The sequence below is a fragment of the Acartia tonsa genome, chromosome 14, assembly GCF_053477335.1.
Source record: "Acartia tonsa isolate MP-2025a chromosome 14, ASM5347733v1, whole genome shotgun sequence".
Lineage (NCBI taxonomy): Eukaryota > Metazoa > Arthropoda > Copepoda > Calanoida > Acartiidae > Acartia > Acartia tonsa.
In genome coordinates this window covers 35,986,001-35,996,887 of record NC_137273.1, presented here as the reverse complement: position 1 = coordinate 35,996,887, position 10,887 = coordinate 35,986,001, and the positions used below count along the sequence as shown (strand labels likewise).

Here is a 10,887-nt window from a genome sequence, read left to right as displayed (position 1 = left end):
GATTGCAATTAGTGGTTGACACGTATGGACACTCAATTTAATAAACCCAAAACTGTTAAGACAACGAATAAGAAACCATTACTATAAAACTTTTGGGACTTGTGTAATAAACAACCCATAGTCCCCCCTCTCTCTGATTTTAAACTAACATAAATTCTCTGGGTCTGAAAAAGTTTATATTTTTTTCTAGTTTAAGGAAAAAAACAAAATAATAAAAACTTTACATTGAGAATTTTTTTTTAATTTTAGAAAAGTAGCAACACTATAAGCAAATGTTTGTCGTTTTTTGACTTTTCTCTTCTTTTTTAAGGTCTATGTAAAACTGTAAACTCTATCTGTTATCTGGTTGTTATATAGCGAACTTGGCCCAAAACAGGCGCAACTCATTACCATGCACAATTAGTACTTGCAGACAAATGTTGTACAATCAATGGGCTGGTTTGGACGTGCCCTGGAACGTTAAAGCTCTACGTTTTTATCAACCGTCCCCAGAAAAATTAATCTTTTACCATCGTTTTTTTTTGCACAACTATCTGCACACCGAAAATTGATATGTAATTGTTTTCCAAATAAAAAACCATTTTTGCCAGACAACAATAAAAGAGCAAGTTTTTATGCAGTTTTTCAGTTATGTTATAAAAGACATATTTTTAACCCCCTAATACTTTTTAAATTTCTATTAGCAAAGCTACTCTATAATTATTTTTTGTCTGTCTGTCCGTCAGTCCAAAAATATATATATATAAAAAAAACATATGTAAAAGGTTTTGTGATTTTTAAAAATATGAATTTAGTCTTGATATATAATCACAAAAAATCTACTATCCAAATCACTCTGTTGGTATTAAAATTATGATTTTTAATTGCTTTGCTATCATCCTTGTTAAAACAATAACATTATATACACGGACCAACATACAAAGTAAATCATTGATTTTAGTTGATTATTGTTATGATATCTTCACAAAAAAAGCGTAATAAAGTCACTAAAAATTCCGCCACGTGACGTCATAAAAACAAGGAATTATACATCTCTTATTTAGGGGTTTTCTTTCCCACTTCTCCTCTTGTCTCCCTAATTTTTTATGACGTCACGTGGCTGATTTTTGTGTGACTTTCTCCCCCTACGTAATAAAAAATTTCCCAGATTTTAAAATCATTTTCGCGGTACAAAAATTTAATTTTATAAAAGTAAGTTCTGTTATTTAAAACTAAATGAAATTTAAAATATTTATCTTTAGATGGCATATTGCGGCACCAACGAGGGGTATATTTTAAACAAATGGGATTTAGACTAAATTCGCAGGCAAAAATAATTTAAGAAAAGAATTCGCATAAACAATAGTTATGATAAGCGAAGCATTTCTATAAACAAGGTTTGTATGATGTATGTCACTACGAGTGACGTTTAAGATATGGTTCTTCTTTACAGTCAACCTTCTTCTTATATGTCTTTATATAGATTCTAATATTCTGAAACGGTAGGTCAAACGACCATTAACGCATTTTGAGTGTCAGAAGTCAGAACTGAATGAACAGAATATAAATTTGTATAAGTTTGAACAAAATTGCAAATAAAGTTTTTGCAAAAGTGCTTAAATATTTACAGGAATAAGGACACTTTAATTTTTATTTGATTATGAAGTTGTTTCGCTTTTAACATTGTGCCTTGTTGTCCTATGAATCAAAATTCCAAAATTAGATTAATAGGAAAATCATATTACATAAAAAAAAATTGTCTAAAAGGTTAAAAATCAACATGTTTTAAAAGGACCATGTTTGGATTTGATATGACATTTCTAACCTGCCTAAATTAACGGACGTTTGGACGGACATACGGACCTACCCTAATTATAGAAAAGCTTCGCTTTTAGAAAAGACTAAAGCGTGTAGGTTATCGGCTGCTAAAATGCAAAACCGTTTTTTTTCTCATAATTTTACATTATATAATCCTTTAACAATCTCGATTTTTAGTAGCGAAGCTACTCTATAATTCACTTTGTCCGTCCGTCCGTAACGCTATGGGGGAAATGAGATTTACTCAGCTCCTATAAAAGATAGAATGCTGAAATTTTTTGACAACATTCCTATCATTAAGGAGCACCATTGACTAAAAAACATTTTTCTCCATAACTTCAGTGTTTATGGTCCGATTTTCAAAATTTTTTCAGTTATAGATATCAAAATTAAATTTTCCGTCGTTTAAAGAAAACAATTTTGACGGCCAGACTGCCTTTTTAGCAGGTTTTAGGCTATTTTTTTATTTTTCATATTTTTCTCCATTTCTTCAGTGTTTATGGTCCGATTTTAAAAATGTTTTCAGTTATAGATATCAAAATTAAATTTCCCGTCGTTTAAAGAAAACAACCATGACGATCAGACTGCCTTTTTAGCAGGTTTTAGGCTATTTTTATATTTTTCTCCATATCTTCAGTGTTTATGGTCCGATTAAAAAAAATTTTTGGTTATAGATATGAAAATTAAATTTTCCGTCGTTTAAACCATGACGGCCAGAGTGGCTTTTTGCAGGTTTTTTAGCTATTTTAAATTTTTCACGCATTTTTCCATATCTCTGGTGTATATGGTCTGATTTTCCTAATTTTTTAATTTAAGGATAGAAAAAATTAAATTTACTGTCGTTTTTTGAAAACAACTATGGCGGTCAGACTGCCTTTTATCAGGGTTTTGGCTATTTTTATATATTTAACATATTTCCCTATATCTTTGGTGTTTTTAGTCCAATTTTCAAACTTTTTTGGGATATCAGTATCAAAATAATTTTTCCCATTGTTATGAGCATCTTTTATGTAATTTACTTTGACAATCGTCATCATACAAAATAAAACAAGGTTTTGTGTTTATTTTATCCAATTAATTTTAATAAATACACTTGTACGTATTCCCATCCATGATTTTTGTGCTTCGCTACTTATGGATGTTGTCATCCTTGTTTTTATTGTAATTTTAATTCCTTGTACACTTTCAATCAGGCATAATGCCCTTTTTCAAGCCTTATGGATATTTCATCTTTGTTTGTTTCACATTCATAATTTGTAGATTTAACTAGCTGCTTCGCCCCCAGCCTCTAGGGGCTATGCCCCAAGAGGCAACTTAAAAAAAGGACCTTTGGTGCTGCAACCACCACATTTCAAATTAACTCCTAAAAAATTGAGAGGGATTTTTGTGTTTTATGGCGGGGTTGAGGGAGTCCAACACCCCTAGAAAATAGCTTAAAACCACCACAGGACCAGTAGATATGTTCCCTGAAGAGTAGAATCCAATCGGTTCAGTGGTTATCGAGATCTTAAGGGACAAACAGACAGACGGACGGACAGACATCAAGCTACTTTTTATTATAGATAGATATAACATATACAGATGATCTATCTGACAACATTTTTCGTCAATCTAAAAAAAGAGATATTTTGCAGACATAAACTATTGTTTATTTTTTTGTTATATATGAGATCTATTCAAGAAATACCGCGATGATTTTTTTTTGACGATATGATTTTAAGAAAGCTAACTTTATCCTAAGGAATTTAACTATTCATATTTAACTTATTATGTGGTTTGTCATGTGATTCACATTATACATAGGAAGAAAATTTTACACAATATAATTTACCCAAGAAAAGCTTTAATCTGAGAATGCGACAATTTTAGTTGATTGAGATGAAAAAATATACCCTTACATACTTAAATCTGTAAAATGTTTTAACCAATGACAGGTCTGGGATGTATAGTCACTATTCTCCTATTGGCTGATTTAAACAATATGTAAAATGTTTGAACCAATGACAGGTCTGGGATGCATCATTACTATTCTCCTATTGGCCGATTTAGACAATATATCTCTAATTTTTGATAAATGATGTTTTCAGATAATAATGAGGAAAAAATCAACCAAAATCAAGAAGGATGAATAAAAGTAAGAATCATATTATGTGATTTTGAAAAGTAAGGATCAAGGCCGTCCAAGCTTTTTTATGGGGGGGGGAGGGACTTAAAGAAGGTTGTAGCAAAGATTTTCGTTAATCGCTGAACTTATATGGTTCTCCTTGACAGTATGGGTTCTTATATATAGTTCCAGGGAAAGTTTATTTCATTGGAGGAGGAAGAGAATAAAATCTCATGTTAAGTTTAAATTATTCTATCTAAGAAAATCCATGTGGGGACATCAACCCCTCTTGAAGCAATTTAATTGATTTAGAAAAGAAAGCCTACAGAAGAATCAAATGTGCCCGCCGTGCTTGTGGCAAATGCTTCGAATGTTCAGAGTAAGTAAATGGGATAGTTGCATGAAGTGAATTGAACAAGTTTGATTGCAAGCATAAGTTACAAGAATACCAGCTAACATTTATAATTTTGTATTACAATAAATGACAATCAATTAGGCACCACCAAAATAGTCATCATGCTATTTTTGTGGAAACAGGACAGCCATTTATGTTGCATATATCAAAAAAATATGATTTTCAAGTCTTGATATTTTAAAAACTATCTGGTAGAAAATTAAAATTCTTTCAAATATGTCACATAAATGTTGTTTAAACTATTGAACGAAAATAATATGCAGTTCACTAAATAAAGGTTTAAATGCACTTGGTGCAACTACCTCTTTAGTTTTGTAGGCGGTTTACCTTAAAGTGCATATTCGAGCATTGAAACCCATACTCTTTCCCTAATTTGAAATAAACGAAGATAAAGGGAGGCGGGTTTTTTTAGTTTGTTTGTCTATTACTTTAGGACAGGTTAGACTGGGTAGTATTGTGTAAATGCTAACCCTACAAGGTTAGAGCACCACAGGTAGAGGCCTGGCAGGATTATGGATCCCTGCAGGCATTAGGCATAGGGTGCCACAGTGCTCGATACGTACTTTGAGGTATCCGCAGCCGTAAACAGTTTAGCTTTCAGTTTTGTAAATAAACGTAATCATTTTGACATACCATTACCATGGATATATTATTACTTGAATCTTACACCAGATTTTTATGTTCTCTAATAAAGTGAAGCACACAGTGGGCTCAAAAACGACTTCCTCTTTACGCCATCCCTTCCCCTTCTAATGAATGAACGAACTGACCACTAGATGAGTTCGTGTTAGCAAGCTAAATAGACGAAAATCTACGATTATTATACAACCATTGACATACTCATATTTACAAAATATGATGCTGTGAGTATTGGTTTAAAAAATATGACGTAACAAAAAAATTAGCCAATGAGAGGCCGTTATTGACCAATGGCGGCATGCGTAGTAAACTCTCATTGGCTAATTTTTTTGTTACGTCATATTTTTTAAACCAATACTCAAAGCATCCAAAATATTTTTAATGATTATTAATATTTTACTTGAGGCTGTGTACACACTCTAATGTAGTGCTAACTTTGGTAACATAGTTGTATGTTCGCCTAGTTTAGTTCCAGGGTGTTGACACCCCTATACAACCAACTCTAGCACGCCTCTGACTTGAAAATTAGTTGCTAAAATGCATAATTTTTCAGCATACATAGTTCAAGTACAAAGGGCAAAAACTTGTGTGTGTTAAAAAGTTTTTAGAGAGTTTTTTTGCATGTGATTTTGTGTGTGTGATGTGTCCCCCCCCCCTTCAATATTATGACATACATATCATTCGACCTTTTGAAAATCACAAATAACTAAATATCGACTGACCTTTTAGTTATTTACAATTATAGAGTAGCTTTGTGTCAAACCTCTCTATAAACATCTTGTTAATCAATTAGACATTTTTTTTTGCCTAAAAATACATTTTTGACTTTGCTGAACGTACAAACCTGTATCTATTAAAAAGCTTTATTGGAATAATCATCAATTGGTTTACAATTTGGCATCCAAAAGTACTTACAAACTCTTAAATTGTTGCAATGCTCATCTTAAAATTGTAGTTTCTCGTCCTTGTTAAACATTTTCCTTGAATTTCCTGTTAAACTAATACAATACCCATTCTCTTGTTTTTGGAATAAAATGATAAAATGGTGTAAGATGAGTAAGATAGCAGGAGTTACGCATTGGATAAAAACTACCCAACTCTTTTTATTATTTTGTTACAAATTAAATGGGAGGGTTCAGTATCCAACAGACAATATGAGGGGAAGCACCAAAAAGTTGACTTTTATCTGAAAGATGGCGAGGAGCAATTTAATACAAAGTTTAGAAAAAAAGTAGATTCCCATATCTTTAAATGGGGGGAGGGGATATACCCCCACCCTAGATATACCACACTTTTCTGGGATCTTGCTGAGTCAAGTATCAACTGTTGGGAATATCAAAGGATGACTCCATGTAAAATTTGAGCCGGATCCGGCCAAAACCGGCCGTGAATTTTATGAAAAACCGGTTTTTTCCGGTTTTTAGGGGGTATCTGTAAATCGATTCAGCTGGAGCAAAACCGGTTAGAGGTACAAAAAATTTTACTTCACATGAAATTTAGCCAATGCAATTGCCTACAAAAATGTACTTCATCATCAACTTGATTGGACAACTCTTTCCCCTCCTAAATGTCCATTAAAACCTCGGAAACGGCAAAAATCGCCAAAAATCATGCCTTCGGCGGCAAATAACGGCTAAACGGTCAGCCGGAGGCGAATGAAACATAAATAAAGAAATGTCTGCCTCAAAAAGTTGTTCAACATCAAAAAGATGCTTGAAGTCTCTAAAACGACTCCTTCCCCTCCTTTAAGGGGAAAAACTGAAAAAACGTGATTTTCAAAAGTATGCCCACTTCGTGGGTGTGGGGGACACTGAACCCGTCACCCCAGGGTCACCAAATATAAAGTCTAGGCGGCCCACAATGCTGAATTTTCACCAAGTGAAAGTCTTGTGTCATTATCTCTTATAAGAAAAAAGTTATTAATTAATTAAAATTTCAATTTGTGATTTTTTGATGGATTTCTTTGATGAAATTTTTAGGCCATTTTTTGCTGTTTTCGGCCCGCCACGCCCAAACGGTTTGAGATAATCTCAAGGGACCTTTTGCCCAACCTAAGTCTGGTTATTTGTAAGGTCTAAGAAAAAAAAATCCCGGATTGGATGAAGCACGACATTGCTGCGTGCCGTCAAAAATCGCTGGTCGGCTCATTTTGCCCCCTCAAACCCTCACCTCGTGCCATTTTTCTGTGTAAAGATTATAATTATAATCTTTTGCGTAAGTCTGTTTTTTTCCTAGACCTCACAAATAACCAGACTTAGGTTGGGCAAAAGGTCCTGTGAGATTATCTCAAACCGTTTGGGCGTGACGGCCCAAAAACCGCAAAAAATGGCCTAAAAATTGACCGGCCTGTCATTTCATCAAAGAAATCCATCAAAAAATCACAAATTGAAATTTTAATTAATTAATAACTTTTTTCTCATAAGAGATAATGACACAAGACTTTCATTTGGTGAAAATTCAGCATTGTGGGCCGCCTAGACTTTATATTTGGTGACCTTGGGGTGACGGGTTCAGTGCCCCCCACACCCACGAAGTGGGCATACTTTTGAAAATCACGTTTTTTCAGTTTTTCCTCTTAAAGGAGGGGAAGGAGTCGTTTTAGAGACTTCAAGCATCTTTTTGATGTTGAACAACTTTTTGAGGCAGACATTTCTTTATTTATGTTTCATTCGCCTCCGGCTGACCGTTTAGCCGTTATTTGCCGCCGAAGGCATGATTTTTGGCGATTTTTGCCGTTTCCGAGGTTTTAATGGACATTTAGGAGGGGAAAGAGTTGTCCAATCAAGTTGATGATGAAGTACATTTTTGTAGGCAATTGCATTGGCTAAATTTCATGTGAAGTAAAATTTTTTGTACCTCTAACCGGTTTTGCTCCAGCTGAATCGATTTACAGATACCCCCTAAAAACCGGAAAAAAACGGTTTTTCATAAAATTCACGGCCGGTTTTGGCCGGATCCGGCTCAAATTTTGCATGGAGTCATCCTTTGATATTCCCAACAGTTGATACTTGACACAGCAAGATCCCAGAAAAGTGTGGTATATCTACCCCACCCCTTCTCAAGGATTATTTTTAGATAACTCTTTACATCACTAATCAAAACTGCATAAGACATGAAATTAAAATAAAAGTAAGAAAAATAAGAGCATTAAGAAGCTCTTTATAGTGCCTTTAAAAAATGACGTCATACTATACAAACAACCAATGTTAAGCCAATACACAGACCAAATTACCAATCTCGGGCCAGTATACATTTTATTTGACCAATGCAATGGTAGGCCAGAATGACGTAATTTTTTATAGGCACTATAAAAAGCTTCCAGAAATAAATTTACTCAACCTAGGCAAATTCCATCACAAAAATAAAAGTATTGATAAAAGCGAGGGGGGGAGTGGGTTGACCCACTAGTAGAATAAGGGAACATTCTACCGGCAAACTTTTGTCAATTTACAATTTGTAGTGAAACTTTTATCATAAAAATGACACTTTAACATTTTTACTTGAACCATATTTTGCAACTATCATTAAAACAAGGATGACAACAACCATAAAAAAGCTTAAAAATTGAACAGCGGATAAACTAATATTGAAAATTGTCTAGATTACATTAAGCATGCATTTTAGAAATGCTGCGCTTACAAAACGAGTCAACCTTTGAAATCTTAAAACCGACATAAATTTTTCGATTTTGTAAAGATATGACTTTTTATGAACAAGCTTTGAATGTATAGAAGCTATTATTGTGATTTTATGGTAAGTTATTAAACACTAGCGGCTTCGCCCCTAGCCTCTAGGGGCTTTGCCCCAAGAGGTTTGATCAAACCAATTTTTCGTAATTTAGATTTTAAAAAATGAATCTAAATAAAAAAAAAATTTGGGGGTTATGGTTATAAACCTTCCCGGGACCTATGAGAAGCTACCCTGTAAAAGCGAACCCGATCAGTTCAGCCGTTAGCGAGATCCATCGCTACAAACAAACAGACAAACAGACACACAGACAAACAGACATCGTTCTACTTTGTATTTTAAACTTTTCCCTTTGGTCACCCTTTACCAGATTATTAGATAATAAATAGTAATATGATTGCCTAATTTCCTAAACAAAATCAAAGAATCTTAATTAACCAAAACTGTGCAGCATTTTGGCTTCTAACCAGCCTGAAACCTTTACATTATCATAAAATTCAGCAATGAAAAAAACATTAAATAAAATATATCAAAGTATTATCAAAAACTCCGGATTAAAAAGTTCTGCCGTTTACGAGATTTAATAAATAAACTTGCTACTTTCAAATTATTTCTACTATTTCAGGACTAAATGTGGCTGCGCCAAATCTTCAAATTGGAAGGAAATTCTCATTCTTAAAATATATTTTGTAATTCAATTTATTGATCGATTTAATATGTTTATAAAATTTCAAAATCAAATGTTTCAAAGTCAAAGTAGAAAAAATATTAATGTAAATTTTTTTGGCTGTAATGCTTATATTTGGTAAAAAATTATTGTAAGAATGATATTTAACTGCATTTCTTAGGAGCCCAGGTAAATATTAAACTTTTTTTAACTACAACAAATTTACTTTAGAAATTAAAGAACAAGGATGACAACATTCATAAAAGCTAAGCTCTAAAACGGCAGGACAGACGAACATTAACTCTTTATAGTGTCAGAACTTAATATACAAAATGTTAATATAAGTTTTAACAAAATTACACGTAAAGGACCACCCTCAACGTCACAAAAAATGATTTTTGATATTATAGCCCCCATAGTGCCTATATGAAAAATTAAAGACCATTATTCCATACAATTTAAGGTCGGAGATTCCGAATCTGGCGTCCATTTTTATGTAGCTGACTTCCTTCATGCCGAAAAACGGCGCCAAAATTGACTACCCTTCGAAAAATCCGCGAATGACAATTTTAGCAAAATAAAAATCTACCAAATTATTTTGATCATAAGATAGATAGATAGTTACTTTTTTCTTTCTTAAACGTTGAGTGAGAGAGAGTGAGAAAAGGAGATAGAAAGAAAGAAAAAAGGAGACAATTATAAAGGGAGAGAAAGAAAAGTTTTTTTTTGATAAAATGTATAATATAATATGTAAAGATAGAGAGAGAAAGGGAAAGAAAAGGTAAGAGATAGAGGGAGAGAGAAAAGGGGAAAGAAAGAGAGAGGAGAGAGAAAAGAGAAAGAAAGACAAAAAGAGAGAGAGAAAAGGAGAAAGAGAGAGAGAGAGAGAGAGAGAGAGAAAGAGAAAGAGAGAGAAAGAGAAAGAGAGAAAGAGAGAAAGAGAAAGAGAGAAAGAGAAAGAGAAAGAGAAAGAGAGAGAGAGAGAGAGAGAGAAAAAAAAAAAGGAGGAAGAAAGAGAGAAATAGAGAGAAAAACAGAGAGAGAGAGAGAGAGATGGAGAGAGAAGAGAGAAGGAGAGAGAGAGAGAGAGAGAGAGAGAGAGAGAGAGAGAGAGAGAGAGAGAGAGAGAGAGAGAGAGAGAGAGAGAGAGAGGGAGAGAAGAAGAGAAATAGAGAGAGAAAGAATGAAAGTGAGAGGAATAGAATGAGAGAGAGAGAGCGAATGAGAGAAAAAGAGAAAGTGAAAGAAAAAGATAAGGTAAGAAACACATAGGGTTAGAGTATAGGAGAAAGAGACAGAATGAGACAGAGAGAGAGAGAGAAAGAAAGCGAGTAAAGGAGAAAGAAAGATAAGAAAAGAGAGAGAAGGAGAGAGAGAGAGAAGATGAAAAAGAGAGAGAGAATGAAAGTGAGAGAGAGAGAGCGAATGAGAGAAAAAGAGAAAGATAATACATAAAGTGTGAGAGAAAGAGTGAGATAGATAAAGAAAAAAGAGAGAGAGAAAGAGAAGGAGAGAGAGATAATGCGATGGAGAGAAAAAGAGATAATACGAGGGAGAGAAAGAGAATAAAGAAAACGT

General features: G+C 33.6%; 1 long non-coding RNA gene across 1 annotated transcript; it reads left to right on the top strand.

The window, feature by feature from the left end:
• Positions 1 to 3,876: 3,876 nt before the first annotated feature.
• On the top strand, positions 3,877 to 9,323 carry LOC145306155 (uncharacterized). Its single transcript, XR_013874907.1, has 3 exons — positions 3,877 to 3,931; positions 4,214 to 4,280; positions 9,268 to 9,323. It is a non-coding gene; the product is annotated as an uncharacterized LOC145306155 (long non-coding RNA).
• The last annotated feature ends 1,564 nt before the right edge of the window (positions 9,324 to 10,887 follow it).